The following is a 12216-nucleotide window of genomic DNA, read 5'->3' as shown; positions in this document are numbered from 1 at the left end:
TGTGAAAAAAATAAGACAAAGGAGGGTAGGGAGGGGTATAGGAGATTTTAAAAATAAAGTATGGATAAGGAAAGCCTCACTGATAAGGTAAACTTGAATAAAACCTAAGAAGGAAATAAGGGAGCAAGCTTTCAGGTTATTTGTGATCAACCCTGTTACTTAAAACAATTTAGAATGCTAGATAATTTTTAAAAATTTTTAAAAATCTTTATTCAAAGGATTGAGGGGTTGACTGACAAGAGACCAAAAAACTACTGGGCCAAAATCTAAGTAAAAGCAGGAAACCAGAGAATTAAAGGATGTACTTCAAGTATTTTTTCCTAAAGCAATTGTCCATGTGAGCTGACTTACTCAGCTCTCATCTTTATATTTTAGTAAGTTATTTTGCTGGGGTTTTTTTCTTTCTTTCTTTTTTTTTTTTTTTTTTGAGATGGAGTTCTGCTCTTTCGCCCAGTCTGGAGTGCAGTGGCACAGTCTTGGCTCACTGCAACCTTCGCCTTCTGTTTTCAAGCAATTCTCCTGCCTCAGCCTCCTGAGTAGCTGGGATTACAGGCACCTGCCACCATGCCCAGCTAATTTTTGTATTTTTAGTAGAGATGGGGTTTCACCATGTTGGTCAGGCTGGTCTTGAATTCCTGACCTCGTGATCCGCCCGCCTCAGCCTCCCAAAGTGCTGGGATTACAGGAGTGAGCCACCACGCCTGGCATTTTGCTCTCTTTTACCAAAAACAAACGCAAAGAAAGAACAACAACAGAAAAATTCTTAAATACATTGATAGGCTGGAGAATTTTAATCTTTTTCACTTATCATTTAAATCCAAGTACATTTTATAACTTCTTTATACTAGCTGTCAACATGTAGGGCAATCTGTCTAAGCAGGGATGAATGACTTAAATAATCCTGGAGAATTTTCCCTTGAAGCCAAGCATGGGGTTGTTTAAATAAATTTCTTGTTTAAAATGAAAAACCAAAAATAAATATAAAAATAAAAACACGGTCAACTTTCTTTAGCTGCCAAGTATCTCCGTTGGCCTGAAGATGACAAAGGAGGGATTTTGTTGTGTAGAAAGTTCTGATTCCTCCCAGGAGCCCGTGAACCGCTTGTGCCTCAGGTGAGCAAGAATAGTCTCCCCACGCCCAGCTCTGTAAGGTGCCTGTGGTGAGATTTCCAAGTCCACCCTGGGGCCAGAACCGGTCCAGCCTGGCCCAGGAGGTGCGTGGAGTGTGGATGTGGGTGAGTGTCTGTCCCATACCCTGGCAAATGTCCCTAGCCCCAAACTTCAGCTTTGCCATGGGGACCAAAGTTAAAAGTCCAATCAGCATGGAAAGTTGGAACTCCATAGAGCCTGTGAGGTAAAGGTGAACTTAAAGAAATAGAAAAAACCTTCTCCATCTCTGCATAGTCAAATACTACAAAAGATGTTTTGATAGTGAGAAGCAAAAGGAAAACAAAAAGCCAAACCCTCTCTGAAAACTTGGAACTATATCTAAGTTTTGGATATACGTGGAGCCCTTGAGATTTGCAAACCAAATTGCCATAACCTATGTGGTCCAAAAACCCTCAAGTGATGATTAGTTTAAAATGGTCCCAAACAGGTCCTTGAACTAGAAACTTGGCAAAAACAAACACATTCTCTCTGGGGAAAGCCACCCACCTTCATAGCAGGCCTCCAAGTATTGACCAAGATAACTTTTTCAAGGGCAGTGATTTACACATAGTCAAAATTATGTAAGCACACAAGGAAAAACCAAGCATACTGAGAACTAGCAAGAATTAAAAGCAAAACAAATACTTCAGAAATTAACATTATTAGACATATTAATTGTGCTTACTATGTTTCAAGAAATAAAAGGCAAGCTTAAACATATCTTCAGGAAACAGGCCATCAAAAGACAACAGAACGAATTTAAGAAAGAAAGAAAATTTCTAGAAAAAAAAAAAAACAAAAACCATAACTAGGCCGGGAGCAGTGGCTTATGCCTGTAATCTCAGCACTTTGGGAGACTGAGGGGGAAGAATCACAAGGTCAGGAGTAAGAGACCAGCCTGGACAATATGGTGAAACCCCATCTCTACTAAAAACACAAAAAAATTAGCCAGGTGTGGTGGCGCATGCCTGTAATCCCAGCTACCAGGGAGGCTGAGGCAGGAGAGTTGCTTGAACCTGGGAGGTTGAGGTTGCAGTGAGTCAAGATCGCACCACTGTACTCCAGCCTGGGAGACAGAGCAAGACTCCATCTCAAAAAAAAAAAAAAAAAAAACAACAAAAACCATAACTAAAATATTTAAAGTAGACACAGCTGAAAAGGGAATTGGAAGATCATAAAAAATCACTCAGAATGTAACACAGAGAGACAAAAGATGAAAAATATGAAAAAGAAGCAAAACAAAAGAACAATTAACAGAATTTTCCAGAATGAAGAAAGACACCAATTCACAAATTCAGAAGCTTATAAATTCGATTAAATAAAAACAAATTTACCCTACACACACAGTGAATCTACAGAATACCAAAGGCAAAGAAACCTTAAAATGTGCTAGAAAAAAAAAGACATTGTATTCAAAGTAGTGTCAGACAACAACCGAGTCAGAAGCCAGTAGAATGATATATTCAATAAACAAAGAAAAATAATTGCTAACCTAGAATTTTATATCCAGTGAAAATATTTCTTTAAAAAAGAGTAAGATCAGGACATTTCAGAATAGCAAAAACAGAGTTGCTATCTGCAAAATAAGGAGATTCAGGATATATTTTTCATGTGGAAGGAAAATGACCCCAGATAGAAGGGAAAAGAGGCAAAAGGGAATGAGGAACAAAGTGGTAAGTACATGGGTAAATGTGAATGGGAATTGAGTGCATAAAACAATGTCTTGTGGAGTTTTAAAAAGTGAACAATGAGAGGGTGGAGCCAAGATGGCAGAATAGGAACAGCTCTGGTCTACAGCTCCCAGTGTGAGCAACGCAGAAGACAGGTGATTTCTGCATTTCCATCTGAGGTACTGGGTTCCTCTCACTAGGGAGTGCCAGACAGTGAGTGCAGGACAGTGGGTGCAGCACACCGTGCGCGAGCCGAAGCAGGGCGAGGCATTGCCTCACTCGGGAAGCGCAAGGGGTCAGGGAGTTCCCTTTCCTACTCAAAGAAAGGGGTGACAGATGGCACCTGGAAAATCGGGCCACTCCCACCCAAATACTGTGCTTTTCCAACGGGCTTAAAAAGCAGCAAACCAGGAGATTACATCCCACACCTGGCTCGGAGGGTCCTACACCCACAGAGTCTCGCTGATTGCTAGCACAGTAGTCTGAGATCAAACTGCCAGGTAGCAGTGAGGCTGGGGGAAGGGCGCCTGCCCAGGCTTGATTAGGTAAACAAAGCAGCCAGAAGCTTGAACTGGGTGGAGCCCACCACAGCTCAAGGACACCTGCCTGCCTCTGTAGGCTCCACCTCTGGGGACAGGGCACAGACAAACAAAAAGACAGCAGTAACCTCTGCAGACTTAATTGTCCCTGTCTGACAGCTTTGAAGAGAGTAGTGGTTCTCCCAGCACACAGCTGGAGATCTGAGAACGGGCAGACGGCCTCCTCTAGTGGGTCCCTGACCCCCGAGGAGACTTACTGGGAGGCACCCCCCAGTAGGGGCAGACTGACACCTCACGCGGCCGGGTACTCCTCTGAGACAAAACTTCCAGAGGAACAATCAGACAGCAGCATTTGCAGTTCACCAATATCCGCAGTTGTACAGCCACCGCTGTTCTGCAGCCACCACTGCTGATACCCAGGCAAACAGGGTCTGGAGTGGACCTCTAGCAACCTCCAACAGACCTGCAGCTGAGGGTCCTGTCTGTTAGAAGGAAAACCAACAAACAGAAAGGACATCCACACCAAAAACCCATCTGTACGTCACCATCATCAAAGACCAAAAGTAGATAAAACCACAAAGATGGGGAAAAAACAGAGCAGAAAAACTGAAAACTCTAAAAAGCAGAGCGCCTCTCCTCCTCCAAAGGAATGCAGCTCCTCGCCAGCAATGGAACAAAGCTGGACGGAGAATGACTTTGACAAGTTGAGAGAAGAAGGCTTCAGATAATCAAACTACTCCGAGCTACAGGAGGAAATTCAAACCAATGGCAAAGAAGTTAAAAACTTTGAAAAAAAATTAGACGAATAGATAACTAGAATAACCAATGCAGAGAAGTCCTTAAAGGAGCTGATGGAGCTGAAAGCCAAGGCTTGAGAACTACATGAAGAATGCAGAAGCCTCAGGAGCCGATGTGATCAACTGGAGGAAAGGGTATCAGTGATGGAAGACAAAATGAATGAAATGAAGCGAGAAGGGAGATTTAGAGAAAAAAGAATAAAAAGAAATGAGCAAGGCCTCCAGGAAATATGGGACTATGTGAAAAGACCAAATCTACATCTGATTGGTGTACCTGAAAGTGACGGGGAGAATGGAACCAAGTTGGAAAACACTCTGCAGGATATTATCCAGGAGAACTTCCCAATCTAGCAAGGCAGGCCAACATTCAGATTCAGGACATACAGAGAATGCCACAAAGATACTCCTCGAGAAGAGCAACTCCAAGACACATAACTGTCAGATTCACCAAAGTTGAAATGAAGGAAAAAATGTTAAGAGCAGCCAGAGAGAAGGGTTGGGTTTCCCACAAAGGGAAGCCCATCAGACCAACAGTGGATTTCTCAGCAGAAACTTTACAAGCCAGAAGAGAGTGGGGGCCAATATTCAACATTCTTAAAGAAAAGAATTTTCAACCCAGAATTTCATATCCAGCCAAACTAAGCTACATAAGTGAAGGAGACATAAAATACTTTACAGACAAGGAAATGCTGAGAGAATTTGTCACCACCAGGCCTGCCCTAAAAGAGCTCCTGGAGGAAGCACTAACCATGGAAAGGAACAACTTGTACCAGCCTCTGCAAAAACATGCCAAAATGTGAAGACCGTCAAGGCTAGGAAGAAACTGCATCAACTAACAAGCAAAATAACCAGCTAACATCATAATGACAGGATCAAATTCACACATAACATTATTAACTTTAAATGTAAATGGGCTAAATGCTCCAATTAAAAGACACAGACTGGCAAATTGGATAAAGAGTCAAGACCCATCAGTGTGCTGTATTCAGGAAACCCATCTCATGTGCAGAGACACACATAGGCTCAAAATAAAGGGATGGAGGAAGATCTACCAAGCAAATGGAAAACAAAAAAAGGCAGGGGTTGCAATCCTAGTCTCTGATAAAACAGACTTTAAACCAACACAGATCAAAAGAGACAAAGAAGGCCATTATGTAATGGTAAAGGTATCCATTCAAAAAGAAGAGCTAACTATCCTACATATATATGCACCCAATACAGGAGCACCCAGATTCATAAAGCAAGTCCTTAGCGACCCTACAAAGAGACTTAGACTCCCACACAATAATAATGGGAGACTTTAACACCCCACTGTCAACATTAGACAGATCAATGAGACAGAAAGTTAACAAGGATACCCAGGAATTGAACTCAGCTCTGCACCAAGCAGACCTAATAGACATCTACAGAACTCTTCACCCCAAATCAACAGAGTATACATTTTTTTCAGCACCACACCACACCTATTCCAAAATTGACCACATAGTTAGAAGTAAAGCACTCCTCAGCAAATGTAAAAGAACAGAAATTACAACAAACTGTCTCTCAGACCACAGTGCAATCGAACTAGAACTCAGGATTCAGAAGCTCACTCAAAAGCACTCAACTACATGGAAACTGAACAACCTGCTCCTGAATGACTACTGGGTACATAACGAAATGAAGGCAGAAATAAAGATGTTCTTTGAAACCAATGAGAACAAAAACACAACATACCAGAATCTAGGGGACACATTCAAAGCAGTGTGTGGAGGGAAATTTATAGCACTAAATGCCCACAAGAGAAAGCAGCAAAGATCCAAAATTGACACCCTAACATCACAATTAAAAGAACTAGAAAAGCAAGAGCAAACACATTCAAAAGCTAGCAGAAGGCAAAAATAACCAAAATCAGAGCAGAACTGAAAGAAATAGAGACACAAAAAACCCTTCAAAAAATTAATGAATCCAGGAGCTCTTTTTTTGAAAATATCAACAAAATTGATAGACCACTAGCAAGACTAATAAAGAAGAAAAGAGAGAAGAATAAAATAGATGCAATAAAAAATGACAAAGGGGATATCACCACCGATCCCACAGAAATACAAACTACCATCAGAGAATACTACAAACACCTCTACGCAAATAAACTAGAAAATCTAGAAGAAATGGATAAATTCCTCGACATATACACTCTCCCAAGACTAAACCAGGAAGATGTTGAATCTCTGAATAGACCAATAACAGGCTCTGAAATTGTGGCAATAATCAATAGCTTACCAACCAAAAAAAGTCCAGGAGCAGATGGATTCACAGCCGAATTCTACCAGAGGTACAAGGAGGAGCTGGTACCATTCCTTCTGAAACTATTCCAATCAATAGAAAAAGAGGGAATCCTCCCTAACTCATTTTATGAGGCCAGCATCATCCTGATACCAAAGCCTGGCAGAGACACAACAAAAAAGAGAATTTTACACCAATATCCTTGATGAACATTGATGCAAAAATCCTCGATAAAATACTGGCAAACTGAATCCAGCAGCACATCAAAAAGCTTATCCACCATGATCAAGTGGGCTTCATCCCTGGGATGCAAGGCTGGTTCAACATATGCAAATCAATAAATGTAATCCAGCATATAAACAGAACTAAAGGCAAAAACCACATGATTGTCTCAATAGATGCAGAAAAGGCCTTTGACAGAATTCAACAACCTTCATGCTAAAAACTCTCAATAAATTAGGTATTGATGGGACGTATCTCAAAATAATAAGAGCTATCTATAACAAACCCACAGCCAATATCATACTGAATGGGCAAAAACTGGAAGCATTCCCTTTGAAAACTGGCACAGGACAGGGATGCCCTCTCACACCACTCCTATTCAACATAGTGTTGGAAGTTCTGGCCAGGGCAATCAGGCAGGAGAAGGAAATAAAGGGTATTCAATTAGGAAAAGAGGAAGTCAAATTGTCCCTGTTTGCAGATGACATGATTGTATATCTAGAAAACCCCATCATCTCAGCCCAAAATCTCCTTAAGCTGAGAAGCAACTTCAGCAAAGTCTCAGGATACAAAATCAATGTGCAAAAATCACAAGCATTCTTATATACCAATAACAGACAAACAGAGAGCCAAATCATGAGTGAACTCCCATTCACAGTTGCTTCAAAGAGAATAAAATACCTAGGAATCCAACTAACAAGAGATGTGAAGGACCTCTTCAAGGAGAACTACAAACCACTGCTCAATGAAATAAAAGAGGATACAAACAAATGGAAGAACATTCCATGCTCATGGGTAGGAAGAATCAATATCATGAAAATGGCCATACTGCCCAAGGTAATTTATAGATTCAGTGCCATCCCCATCAAGCTACCAATGACTTTCTTCACAGAATTGGAAAAAACTACTTTAAAGTTCATATGGAACCAAAAAAGAGCCCGCGTCGCCATGTCAATCCTAAGCCAAAAGAACAAAGCTGGAGGCATCACGCTACCTGACTTCAAAGTATACTACAAGGCTACAGTAACCAAAACAGCATGATACTGGTACCAAAACAGACATATAGTTCAATGGAACAGAACAGAGCCCTCAGAAATAATGCCGCATATCTACAACCATCTGATCTTTGACAACCTGACAAAAACAAGCAATGGGGAAAGGATTCCCTATTTAATAAATGGTGTTGGGAAAACTGGCTAGCCATATGTAGAAAGCTGAAACTGGATCCCTTCCTTACACCTTATACAAAAATTAATTCAAGATGGATTAAAGACTTACATGTTAGACCTGAAACCATAAAAACCCTAGAAGAAAACCTAGGCAATACCATTCAGGACGTAGGCATGGGCAAGGACTTCATGTCTAAAACACCAAAAGCAATGTCAACAAAAGCCAAAATTGACAAATGGGATCTAATTAAACTCAAGAGCTTCTGCACAGCAAAAGAAACTACCATCAGAGTGAACAGGCAACGTACAAAATGGGAGAAAATTTTTGCAACCTACTCATCTGACAAACGGTTAATATCCAGAATCTACAATGAACTCAAACAAATTTACAAGAAAAAAACAACCCCAACAAAAAGTGGGCAAAGGATATGAACAGACACTTCTCAAAAGAAGACATTTATGCAGCCAAAAAATACATGAAAAAATGCTCATCATCACTGGCCATCAAAGAAATGCAAATCAAAACCACAATGAGATACCATCTCACACCAGTTAGAATGGTGATCATGAAAAAGTCAGGAAATAACAGGTGCTGGAGAGGATGTGGAGAAATAGGAACAGTTTTACACTATTGGTGGGACTGTAAACTAGTTCAACCATTGTGGAAGACAGTGTGGCGATTCCTCAGGGATCTAGAAGTAGAAATACCATTTGACCCAGCAATCCCATTACTGGGTATATACCCAAAGGAGTATAAATCATGCTGCTATAAAGACACATGCACACATATGTTTATTGCAGCACTATTCACAATAGCAAAGACTTGGAACCAACCTAAATGTCCAACAACGATAGACTGGATTAAGAAAATGTGGCACATATACACCATAGAATACTATGCAGCCATAAAAAATGATGAGTTCATGTCCTTTGTAGGGACATGGATGAAACTGGAAACCGTCATTCTCAGCAAACTATTGCAAGGACAAAAAACCAAACACCACATGTTCTCACTCATAGATGGGAATTGAACAATGAGAACACATGGACACAGGAAGGGGAACATCACACTCCGGGGACTGTTGTGGGGTGGGGGGAGGGGGGGAGGGATAGCATTAGGAGATATACCTAATGCTAAATGGCGAGTTAATGGGTGCAGCACACCAACATGGCACATGTATACATACGTAACAAACCTGCACATTGTGCACATGTACCCTAAAACTTTATAATAATAATAAAATTTAAAAAAAAGTGTACAATGAAAATAACATACCATGACAATATGTAAGCAGGAAAAGGAATCAATAGTTAATGCATTCTACATTACTTGGGAAAAGGATAGTTACTGATTAATTTTGGGTTTCAATAAGTATGCATTTTGTAATTTCTAGGGTATACATTGAGAATTGAAAATTTTCAAACTATGAGAGGAAAAAAAAAACTGTAGTTACAAGAAATGACCAGCCAAAAGAAGGCAGGAAAAGAAAATAAATGAAACATGGAACAGGTGGGATAAATAGCACAAAATAGGACAGCAATTTAATCTGAAATATCAGTAAATACATGCAAACATACTAAATGCTGCAATTAAAAGATTGTCAGGATTTTAAAAATCAACTACATGAAGTTTATAAGAGATATATATTAAACTTAAGTATACAGGAAGTTTAAAAGTAAAAGGATGGAAAAAATACATACCATGCAAACGAGAGAAAGCTGGTCAGATAGCCTTAATGTCAGAGAATATACATATTAAGTCAAAAGCATTATTAAAAAGATAGATTCTTCATAATGATAATTCAATTAATCAGTAAGTTATAACAGTTATAAATTTGTGATCACCTAATAACATGGTATCAAATTATATGAAGCAAAAAGTAATAGAAGTAGACAAATTCACCATCATATTAGATTTTTAAGTATGAAGTAATTAATAGAGCCAGCAGAAAAAAATAAGAGAAGTTGTCAAAGAGTTAAACAATGTCATAAATAAACTTGACCTAACTTCACCCAGTGATTGCGGAATACACATTCTTTCCAAACACACACAAGGCATTTATAAAAAGGAACATATACTGGGCTATAAAGCAAGTATTGATAACTGTTAAAGGATTAAAATCATGCACAACATGTTCTCTGAACACAGTGCAATTAATCTAGGAATCAATAACAGAATGATGCCTAGAGATACAGAGTTAAGGAGTTGGGTATGCAAGCTTGAGCTTGAGATAAAAATCTAGGCATTATATAACTTATGAATGGAAAAAATTGGAATTCAACCTTAGTCTCCTTCACATCCATTTAGTGGGATAATACCATGTAAAGCCTTTCCTGTCCATAACATCCTTCTGCATTGAAATTTAAAAAAAATATATAAAATACATTAAATAATACTAAAATGGCCTATGACTAGATTACTGAATAATCAGACAATTCAATCATCTCTCCCCTTAGAGTTAATATTCTTAACACTTTATGGTTGTAGGCTATAATTTCACATTCTCTTAAAATAAGCCTTTTTCTTTTACTAAGATTTATTAGTGGAAGCCTATCCAAGATTTAGTTTGGATAACCCAGGGTCAAGTCCTTACATAGGCCTCGAGAGCTATAAAAAAACAGATGCAGAATCTGGAGTCTTGTGAAATATTCCAGACCGGCTTCTTGACTTATAGTGGGCAAAATTGCACGTCAGTATTTTAATCAAATAAAGCACTCATTTCCTCTGACATTAAATGCAGTCTGGATTTTCTGTTTCTCAGGTGGATGTTTTATATAGTTATGAAGGCTATTTTTGAAGAATTAATTTTCCTCACATTTAAACTTGTTTTCTTATTAGAGATACAACCTAACCAGCTACCCAGTTCTTTGTGCCATGAAACTCCTTCAGAATGTCTGGTTTTTTGTACTGAGAGTGACTATTGCATCTAAATCACTTCTCCAAAGTTACCAGGAGAGGACTCTAAGGTCACACCGGCCCCAGATGGTCTTGACAAATGTGAACAGTGAGTAAGTCCCTATTTAAACATTGTAAGAAGGTAGGGTTATTCCTGTTTCTAAAGATACTTAAAGTCTGAGGGAAAAAGCTATTGGAGAATAGTTATCGGGGAATCTGCCCCAATATTCACGTAGGTTCTTTTCTATTTTCCTTAAGCATTGGCCAGCTGTAGAAATAAAGGGACAGAGTACAAAAGAGAGAAATTTTAAAGCTGGGTGTCCAGGGGAGACATCACATGTCAGTAGGTTCCATGATGCCCCACAAGCCGCAAAAACCAGCAAGTTTTTATTAGGGATTTTCAAAAGGGGAGGGAGTGTGCAAATAGGTGTGGGTCACAGACATCAAGTACTTTACAAGGTGATAGAATATGACAAGGCAAATGGAGGCAGGGCGAGATCACAGAACCACAGGACTGAGGCAAAATTAAAATTGCTAATGAAGTTTAGTTTCGGGCACCATTGTCATTGATACATCTTATCAGGAGACAGGGTTTTGAGATCAACTGGTCTGACCAAAATTTATTAGGTGGGAATTTCCTCTTCCTAATAAGCCTGGGAGCACTATGGGAGACTGGGGTCTATTTCACCCCTGCAGTCTCAACCATAAGAGACGGCCACACCCAGGGGGGCCAGTTCAGAGACCCACCCCCAGGTGCGCATTATCTTTCTCAGGGATGTTCGTTGCTGAGAAAAAGAATTCAGCGATATTTCTCCCATTTGCTTTTGAAAGAAGAGAAATATGGCTCTGTTCCGCCCGGCTCACTGGTGGTCAGAGTTTAAGGTTATCTCTCTTGTTTCCTAAACATTGCTGTTATCCTGTTCTTTTTTCAAGGTGCCCAGATTTCATATTGCTCAAACACACATGCTGTACAGTTTGTGCAGTTAACGCAATTATCATGTGGTCCTGAGGCAACATACATCCTCCTCAGCTGACAGGATTAAGAGATTAAAGTAAAGACAGGCATAGGAAATCACAAGGGTGTTGATTGGGGAAGTGATAAGTGTCCATGAAATCGTTACAATTTATGTTTAGAGATTGCAGTAAAGACAGGCATAAGAAATTATAAAAGTATTAATTTGGGGAACTAATAAATGTCCATGAAATCTTCGCAATCCACGTTCTTCTGCCATGGCTTCAGCCAGTCCCTCCGTTTGGAGTCCCTGACTTCCTGCAACAAACAGTTTTCTTAAAAACAGTGTAACAAAAGTAGCATTCAAAGAAACTCTCATGTCTGGTAAACAGAATTGAGAATACCTGCATATCCAGAAACATCTGGGAGATATAACCAGTATAGCACATTGGTGAGTGAATGGGCTTTGGATTTGTGCTAAAGAATCTTTGGACCTGACTCTTCCGATTATTAGCTGTGTGATATTGTAAAGTTACTTAAAATCTTACATCTTAGTTTCC

At 39.6% G+C, this 12216-nt stretch overlaps 1 protein-coding gene and 1 long non-coding RNA gene across 2 annotated transcripts in view; both read left to right on the top strand.

The window, feature by feature from the left end:
• The window catches only part of TXNDC16 (thioredoxin domain containing 16), a 460012-nt gene that overhangs the window by 129715 nt on the left and 318081 nt on the right, over nt 1-12216 (top strand). The gene's annotated exons all lie outside the window — the stretch shown is intronic.
• Nucleotides 487-12216, top strand: part of LOC134760145 (uncharacterized) — a 34734-nt gene continuing 23004 nt past the window's right edge. Inside the window, exons 1-2 of the long non-coding RNA XR_010137040.1 lie at nt 487-1113; nt 10648-10817. This is a non-coding gene — a long non-coding RNA (uncharacterized LOC134760145). The remainder of the gene's footprint in view (nt 1114-10647; nt 10818-12216) is intronic.

The sequence above is a fragment of the Pongo abelii genome, chromosome 15 (assembly GCF_028885655.2).
Source record: "Pongo abelii isolate AG06213 chromosome 15, NHGRI_mPonAbe1-v2.0_pri, whole genome shotgun sequence".
Taxonomy (NCBI): domain Eukaryota; kingdom Metazoa; phylum Chordata; class Mammalia; order Primates; family Hominidae; genus Pongo; species Pongo abelii.
This window is presented reverse-complemented; position numbering and strand designations above follow the sequence as displayed.